This window comes from Lathyrus oleraceus, chromosome 7, assembly GCF_024323335.1.
Source record: "Lathyrus oleraceus cultivar Zhongwan6 chromosome 7, CAAS_Psat_ZW6_1.0, whole genome shotgun sequence".
NCBI classification, from domain to species: domain Eukaryota; kingdom Viridiplantae; phylum Streptophyta; class Magnoliopsida; order Fabales; family Fabaceae; genus Lathyrus; species Lathyrus oleraceus.
Window position 1 is genome coordinate 208,056,748 of NC_066585.1, and position 9,030 is coordinate 208,065,777.

The window sequence follows — 9,030 nt, forward strand, 5'->3', positions numbered from 1 at the left end:
CAGGGTATAGAGAAACTACTAGGATCTTTAAGTTTAGGAGGCATATTTTGGATTATTGCGCTGCACTCAGCAGTGAGTGTAACGGTTTCGCTCTCTTCAAGTTTCCTTTTATTAGATAGAATTTCTTTTAAGAATTTAGCATATGAAGGCATCTGTGTAATAGCTTCTGTGAAAGGAATGGTGACGTTTAATTGTTTCAGTAGGTCAACAAATTTTTTAAATTGGCCCGCGTCTTTGGTTTTAATTTGCCTCTGAGGATAAGGGATAGGTGGTTTGTAAGGAGGTGGAGGTACATAAGGTTCTTTCTTTTCTACGATTTCCTTGTTACACTCTTCCTTTTCCTTAGGTTTACTTTCTTCCTCAGTTGACTTTTTAGAGTTTTGGTTCTCAATCCTTGGGTTAGACGGTCCTTCTACCTCTATTCCACTTCTTAATATAATTCCATGAGCGTGGCTTTTCGGATTAGGTTGGGGCTGTCCAGGAAATGTACCAGTTGGGGCAGCAGTAGGCGCTTGTTGTTGAGCTACTTGCAAGATTTGTGTTTCCAGCATTTTGTTATGGGTAGCCAGGGCATCTACTTTACTTGCTAGTTGTTTAATTTGTTCGTTAGTGTGTACATTCTGGTTTAAGAAATCTTTATTGGTTTGCTGTTGAGAAGCTATGAAGTTCTCCATCATGATTTCCAAATTGGATTTTCTAGGAACGTTATTGTTAGGTGTAGATGGGGTCGGCTTTTGATATCCAGGAGGTATAGCTGGGGCTTGACTGGGACCTTGTCCTGGTGCGTATAAAACATTGTTACTCTTATATGAAAAATTAGGATGGTTCTTCCAGTTTGAGTTATAGGTATGCGAGTAAGGATTTCCTTGAGCATAGTTCACCTGCTCTGCTTGGATTCCTGTTAGGAGTTGACAATCTGTAGGAGTGTGACCTTGAATTCCACAGACTTCACAATTTTGAGTTACGGCAACCACGGCGGCTGGAGGTGATACATTTAAACTTTCAATTTTCTGGGCAAGAGCGTCCACTTTTGCATTAACATGATCAAGGCTACTTATCTCGTACATGCCAGTTTTCGTTTGAGGTTTTTCTACCATTGTTTTGTCGCTTCCCCACTGATAATGGTTTTGGGCCATGCTTTCGATAAGTTGATAAGCGTCAGCGTAAGGTTTATCCATAAGCGCACCACCTGCGGCGGTGTCTATTGTTAATCTTGTGTTGTATAAAAGACCATTATAGAAGGTATGAATTACTAACCAATCCTCTAAACCATGGTGTGGACAAAGTCTCATCATGTCTTTGTATCTTTCCCATGCTTCGAAAAGAGACTCGTTATCTTTCTGTTTAAATCCATTTATCTGGGCTCTTAACATAGCTGTTTTGCTTGGAGGAAAATATCGGGCAAGAAAGACTTTCTTCAACTCATTCCATGTGGTGACTGAGTTGGAGGGAAGAGACTGAAGCCATCTTCTAGCTTTATCTCTTAACGAGAAAGGAAAGAGACGAAGTCGAATTGCCTCTGAAGTGACACCATTAGCTTTAACAGTATCAGCGTATTGAACAAATACGGATAAATGAAGGTTTGGATCCTCGGTAGGATTTCCAGAAAATTGGTTCTGTTGCACTGCCTGCAACAGCGAAGGTTTAAGTTCGAAGTTGTTTGCTTCAATTGCGGGTGGAGCAATACTCGAATGCGGCTCATCTTGTGATGGAGCAGCGTAATCTCGAAGAGCACGAGCTGGTTCTGCCATCTCGGGTATCGGCGAAGGAAGAAGATTTTTGAGATCAGGAATTTCGATTGGAGGAAGATTATTTGCAGCATGATACTCCCGAATTCCTCGTAAGACTCGGAGATATCGTTCAACGTTGTTGATTCGTAAGTAATACGGTTCGCCTTGTGAGCGAGTGTGTGGCATACAAATGAACGAAAGACAAAAGAAAAAAAATAAAAATTGCCTTAGTCTCTACAGCGTAACAGAAGAGTTACGATATCGACTAAATAAAAGTCCCCGACAACGGCGCCAAAAACTTGATCGCGACTTTATGAGTCGATTGGGGTATTGACTGCAAGTGCACAGTCTAATCGCGTAGTTTTAAAAGATATCGATCCCACAGGGACTTAATGAATCGATATACCGTTTTTCTAAGGTTACTTCGTAAAGCTAAGGCGGATGATACTTTGTTGATTAGGGGGAAAAGTAAAACTAAAATTGGATCTAGATTAAATATCAAATAACGCGGATATCGGTATGTAGTTCGTCGTAATTAGGGAATCAAATCTTCGTGGTTTCTTAGTTTTAAAATAAGTCCTTTCATTAGACACTATTGATTAAAAGCCTTTTCTCAAACTCTTGCTCTGTTGAATAGACTATGATTTTACCTTAACGTACGCTCTCACTATTTAGTTAAAACTAAAATCACTTTTTGAAAACAATAGAATCTATACAAACTCTTTATTAAAATACTAACCGTTTAAACACCCTCGTCTCAAACTCGCTCTGTTGACTTAGATTATATGATTAAACTTAAATGCTTAACTCTCGTCCTCACATTTAACCTTTAAAAAATACTTTTTGAAAATGATTAGAATTTAATTAACTCTAAAAATTGCTTTCGCCCTGATTTAAAGTTAATGTCTAATTTACACTGTACAGTTAAAAGCTCAAACTGTCGTTCTATTGATTTTAACTTCTTTATGTCTTTTACTCTCGTACGAAAACTTTGGTATTAACCCTGTAAATTGAGACCATAAAAAGAGTGACTATATTTTTAAATAAATTTAAACCAACTTAGTTTTGATTCCTTTATTCCGCTTACTTTACATACCGATATCTAAGTTTATTTAGCCGGACATGCTAAACAAGCCTAAACAATAATTATGCTTAAATACAGCCATATCAGACAAACAGTATAGATAAACAGCAGTACAGAGCATATATAAATTAAAACAATAAATAAATGAACCTGTAAAATTAATAGAAATCTTGGTTGTTCTCTAACTTCGATGCTTGAACACTCCACCACAAACCGGTTGGATTTGTTCTTCACAATCTTCGATCAGACAAAAAAAATAAAACGAAGGAATAAAATACTATGATCTAACGTAAGGTTAGATCCAGTAAAAGTTACACAATAGTTTTCGGTGTAGAAACTATTGTGAGAAAATTAATTGAATGCCTAAAAAATTAAGCTAACAAAGAAAAAGGAAGTAAAAATGCTAAGGTAATAAACTGCTGAAGAAAATATGGAATGCTGATAAATGCTGTAAAAATAATGCACGGCGTGGAAATCTGGAAAAAAGGAGACCCGTCCTTAGGGCACCACTTAAGGTCTATTTATATTAATCTCTCATGTAACCGTTGCACAAAAATTCTTTCAGTAGGTTTCGTGTCAACGAGTCAAGCGAAGAAAAAGGCTGAACGTGCTTCTGTTACGCGTCAAAGCCAAAAATATAGGAATGGGGTGTGACGTCTGTCACACCCTGTGTTACGCTCGTAACACTGAGTAGAGGGGCTTGACGCTCGTCACACCCTGTGTGGCGATCGTCATAGCGCTTCAGCGCTTCTCCTTGTAGTTGTGGGTTGGGCTTTAGTGGAATGCTTCTTTTTGGAGAATCCTCTTTTTGCACCCCTTTTCTTTCCTTTTCACACATGCTTCAGTTTATGTTACCTGAAATAAATAGAAGGAAAATACCAAGTAATATCGAATAACATAAAATAAATCGAATCAAATAATAATATAATTTAATTAAATCGAGTCAAAAAATGCGATATTATTTCATGTTATCACATGGAGGCGCTTATGCATGTGCCTTGGTGTATGTGCCAATTCATCTGGCGCATACACCTTAAGATTTTTTTAAAATTTATATTGGTTTATTTAATAAATAGTTAAATAAAATATTGTAAATTTTTTTTTACTCATGGTATAATAAATGTTACATGGAATTGACAAAAATTCAATGACCGGCTCGATCGTAACGTCCCCCTGTTCCACATCTAGGTGTGTTAGTCTGTCTTCGAGGTCTCCCACGATTTTTCTGAGGTGTTTGGGGTCTTTATGTGATGACCTGATCCAATGATGGTTGGTGTGAAGCTTCGGTTGAAGTTCCATCGGTATTTGATAGATGTGTCATCATTTGTTCCCAATAGCCAGGGGGGGGGTGCTTTGGCCTACGACACTTCCGTAATGGAGTTTGGTGCCCATGTTATCGTAGTTGGGTCGATGTGGTTGGGTGAATTATGGACGATATAGTTGCCCGAATTAGGACATTGAATCATTTTGGAAATGAAGCAATGATTCCTGGGGTGTACTATAGTTAAACAATGGTTGAGTGTTTTGAGGATGAGATGTTTGGGTGGTCATTGGTGGGGGGCTTCGATGAAGTGAACCGTATGAATCATCTGTGCTATAAACTGTTGTGGTAGATGCGTATGGTTTTTGGTGGGTAGGGTTTGATTCTTGGTTTTGAGGTTGGATGGGTGACATGAGTGGATTGCGAGGTTGGGTGTTTGGCATGAATGAGTTACGAAGTTGGGTGTTTGGTTGTTGGGTGTATGTGGTAGGGTGATGATGTGAGGTTGGTTGTTGGGTTTGGGTGGTTTGACATTGATGTTGGATGAGGACTTGTTGTTGGGCGTATGATGACGAATCTAGTTGGCGTGGATCAATAAAATACCTTGGCTCAGACACAAATTGTTGCATTGTAACCGACCTAAACCATGCCATATATTGTTGAGTTGGTCTAGCACCATGTATGACCGGTTTGTTTAAGATGTGTTGTCGTCGATTCCTCCAATGACGACACATCTCTTTTGCGAAGTCTCTCCAGTCGGAATAATCCCATTGGACATCGACTCTTTTTTGATGCTAATCTCCCAAAATCCGGTGTGGTTTACAGACAACCATGTCAAGTTTTATCAAAAGGAGATTTCAGATGATGACGATGTTCATCATATGCTTGTCAGTTACGAACAATCTGGGTACAACGATATAGAGTTGTATATATTACCACAACAACAACAAGTGTCCCAATTCATTGATCGGTCACAAGTGTTTTATGAAACTGGTGACGACGAACAAGCTGAGGTCAATATTATAGATGAGGAATAAGAAGAAGCCGATATTTTGGTTGATTCAATGGTGAACGCTGATGAAGAAGATGAGTCATTACCAGCTAGTCATGTACACTGTCCACCTCAACACATGACAAGCTTAAATTTGGGTTCCGATGAACCTTCATCAGATATATTTTACAATCCTTATGTGCAAATACAAGGATCTTTGAAAGAAGAAGGCACATTTCGCACAAAAGAAGATTATGTAAAGGCTATTAAAAAGTTTCAGATGGAACTATCAGCTGATTACAGAGTTGATAGAACTAATGCATTGAGGTACAAAATTTATTGTCGAAACGAGCAGTGCCTTTTTAGATTGTCAGCTTCGTACCAGAAAAGGAGTGATTCTTGGGAGATTGGATCCATGGGTCCAGTTCACACATGCTTGTTCATGAACCCAATGCAAGACCATTGGAAACTTAGCTCTCAGTTAATATGCGATGAAATTTTGTCTGTCATTAGCGATAATCTGTCATTAAAGGTAAGTACAATAATCTCGCATATTGTAGCATAATACAAGTATACGCCATCAAATAGGAATGCTTGGATAGCTAGGACAAAGGCGGTTGAAAAAGTATATGGAAATTGGGAGGAATCTTACAAACAACTTCCAAAATACCTGTTGGCTCTTAAATAACATGCTTCAGGGACTATTGTCAAGTTGGAAACGTTGCCGGCGTATACACCAGACGGGACTTGTGCTATTGGAAATGGAATATTTCACCGCCTCTTCTGGGTGTATAAACCATGCATCAAAGATTTTTCTTTCTGTAAACCTATTATACAAATTGATGGTACATGGTTGTACGAGAAATATAAAGGAACATTACTGATGGCAGTGGCACAAGATGACAACAACAACATTTTTCCAATCGCCTTTGCCCTTGTTGAAGGGGAGACTGTTGAGGGATGAAGTTTTTTCCTAAGAAATCTCCGATTGCATATGGCTCCTCAACTTAACTTATGTTTGATCTTCGACCGACACCCTTAAATAGTCAGTGCATACAAAAACATTGATAATGGTTGGCAGGATCCTTTGTCGATGCATGTCTTCTGCATCATACATATCGCTCAGAATTTTATGCGAGAGATCAAAGACAAAACATTACGAAAGAAGGTTCTCAAAGCAGATTATGCATTATCAGAACCTTCTTTCAAACACTACCGTGAAGAAATAATATTATCAAACACAGATGCAGTACGGTGGATCGGTAGTATTCCATTGGAGAAGTGGAGTAGGGCATACGACAACGGTAAATGTTAGGGCCACATGACAACAAATCTTGTGGAATCAATGAACTCTGTCTTCAAAGGCATTCTAAACCTACCTATAACCGCTTTGTTGCAGGAAACATATTTCAGGCTCGGGGCGCTGTTTGAGACCAGACGTCCCAAATGGAGTTCAGTTTTGCAATCTGGGAAGTTGTTCAGTGATGCTTCAATGAAATCATTAGACACGAAGCTGCCAAAGCAAACACACACGTGGTCATGGTTTTTGACCGTACTAAAGGTTGGTACAGTGTTACTGAGTCCATGGATCATTGCAAGAGAGGATTACTGGCCAGAATATGAAGGGGACATTGTCTGGCACAATGAAGTTATGCGAAGAAAGAAAGAGGGTCGCCCAAATAACACCTGTATTCGAACCGAAATGGATACGGCGAACAAAATGGTTCGATTATGTAGTTCATGCCGTCAGCTAGGTCACAATCATACTAACTGTCGTAGTGTTGAAACGAGCTCAACAAGATAATTTGTCATGTACCTCTTTTGCAATATATATATAAAAAATTGTTTACATATGATAACTGTGTGAGGAAATATCATCACAAACAAATACGACACATTCAACACACAAGTAACACATAAACAACAACACAAACAACTACAATAATTAAAATATAACTAAGCGATTACAACCATCAGAACAATTTTGAACATATTATGCACCGTCATGCGAACGTCTCTGCCGATCTGAATATCCACTCATTCACGCACTTCTCCATTTTGGTTGAACGTAGACTCAAGCCATTGAATCCTTCTAATCCTTTCACCGTCCACAATTTCTCATTCTAACCAACGGTCCAATGTCCGATTAAGACTATCTATAAAATCTATATTCCAAAGTCGAATCTTTATCGGAGGTGCAACGACGGAAAAGATTAAATCGGCATTTCTCTTGTGAATGTGAAAAGACATGGTTAAAAATCAAAAAAGGGAAGGAGATTGAAGTAGAATGAAAGAAAATTTGGTTGATGGGTAAAAGTTGTGTGAAAAAATATAGGAGATGAGAGAGACATTTATAGATGAAGCTTTCAATGCATGCGCCAAAGGACTAGGCGCCACATGTGCCACAAATTAGACGCACATGCATGCGCCAAGAGCATGGGCGCATGACACATGCATGCGCCAGCTACATTGGCGCCTCCATGTTATGCATTGAAAGCATGCGCCAATGATGTTGGCGCCTCCTCTTCATGTTAAATGGATGAGCCAGTTGATCTGGCGCATCTGATTAGAAATGTGATTATTCCAGTATTTTTTTTGAAAATTTGGTTATTTCAGAAATTAATTTGAAAAATGTCATTCTTTAAAAAAGTTTCTTAAATTTCTAATTCTATTTTATTTTGTGCAGTTTTTTATATTTATGACCATATAAAAAGTTATTATAGATATTATTGACAAAACCTATCAAATTTACAACAAACTTTTATTTAACTATAATTTTTATCAATTTTAAAAATATTATAAATATTATTTTCAAATGATTTTTTTTCTCTTTTACAATTCTTATTTATTTTAGAATAAATTTGTAATATAATTTTTATTCATAAACTTTTTAATTTTAAAAAATTGATTTTTTTTCATACTTTTGATTAATCAGAAACGTTACATTTTTAAATATATTTGATTTATTATAACCACATTTAAAGTTTTGAACATGAATAATTGGAATGTGTAAGGGTGTAAAAAACTTTGCTTTAATGATAAATAACAATAAATGTATTGTAACAAAATAGCAGTTATGAGAGTGAATATATATATATATATATATATATATATATATATATATATATATTATATATATATATATATATATATATATATATATGTATATATATATATATATATATATATATATATATATATATATATATATATATATATATAAACCACTTTTCATCAACATATAAGTTTGTGATTTTTTTACTCAAATATCCCACATTTTAAAAAAAATCAAAATAAACCACTTTTCAAATTATTTTCTAAACTACCGTAATTTAAAAAAAAACGTTAAGGCGTAGGTGTCAGATCAATTGACGCCTACCCTTTATTTTAATGAGAGGGCGCCAATTGAGTTGACTATAACACATGGTGCTGCCAATCCAATTGACGCGCATGTGTATATAGTGAGAGGAGGCGCCAATTTGTATGGCGTTTCCATGTATTGTGTAATTTTTTTTTGTATAAATAGATGTGTCGGGTGATTCATTTTTCCACATCTTTTTTCATTATATTGCAAACATGTTTCGTCTTCGTCGCCGCTATGGAAAAGTGATTTATTCGAGAGACAAGCCTCCTATGGAGATGATGTTTTGGAACATCTGTCATTTCGAGCAACTAAATAGGGAGTTGATTCGTTGGTTAGATGGAAACATACCTGAAGGGGAAAAATTAGAAGTATTGAGAGACTCGATAATGTACGTGGTTGGGTGCGAGTAAAAAATGATAAGGATGCTAGAGAAGTGATGTTTGGACCATATGACATCAGTTTGATTGTTGTAATCAGTTAGAAATGTTGTTTTTAAATGTGGTGGTTAAGTATTTTCATCTGTTTTGATATTTGTTGTTTGTGTAGTTTTTTTAGACTTGTTTGATTTTAAGTATGTTTAAGTTGGAGTGATGTTTGTTG

The 9,030-nt window shown here is 36.7% G+C and overlaps 1 non-coding gene across 1 annotated transcript; it reads left to right on the forward strand.

Moving 5' to 3' along the window:
* The first annotated feature begins 1,266 nt into the window (after window positions 1–1,266).
* On the forward strand, window positions 1,267–1,373 carry LOC127108608 (small nucleolar RNA R71). The gene has a single exon (XR_007796134.1). It is a non-coding gene; the product is annotated as a small nucleolar RNA R71 (small nucleolar RNA).
* Window positions 1,374–9,030: the final 7,657 nt, after the last annotated feature.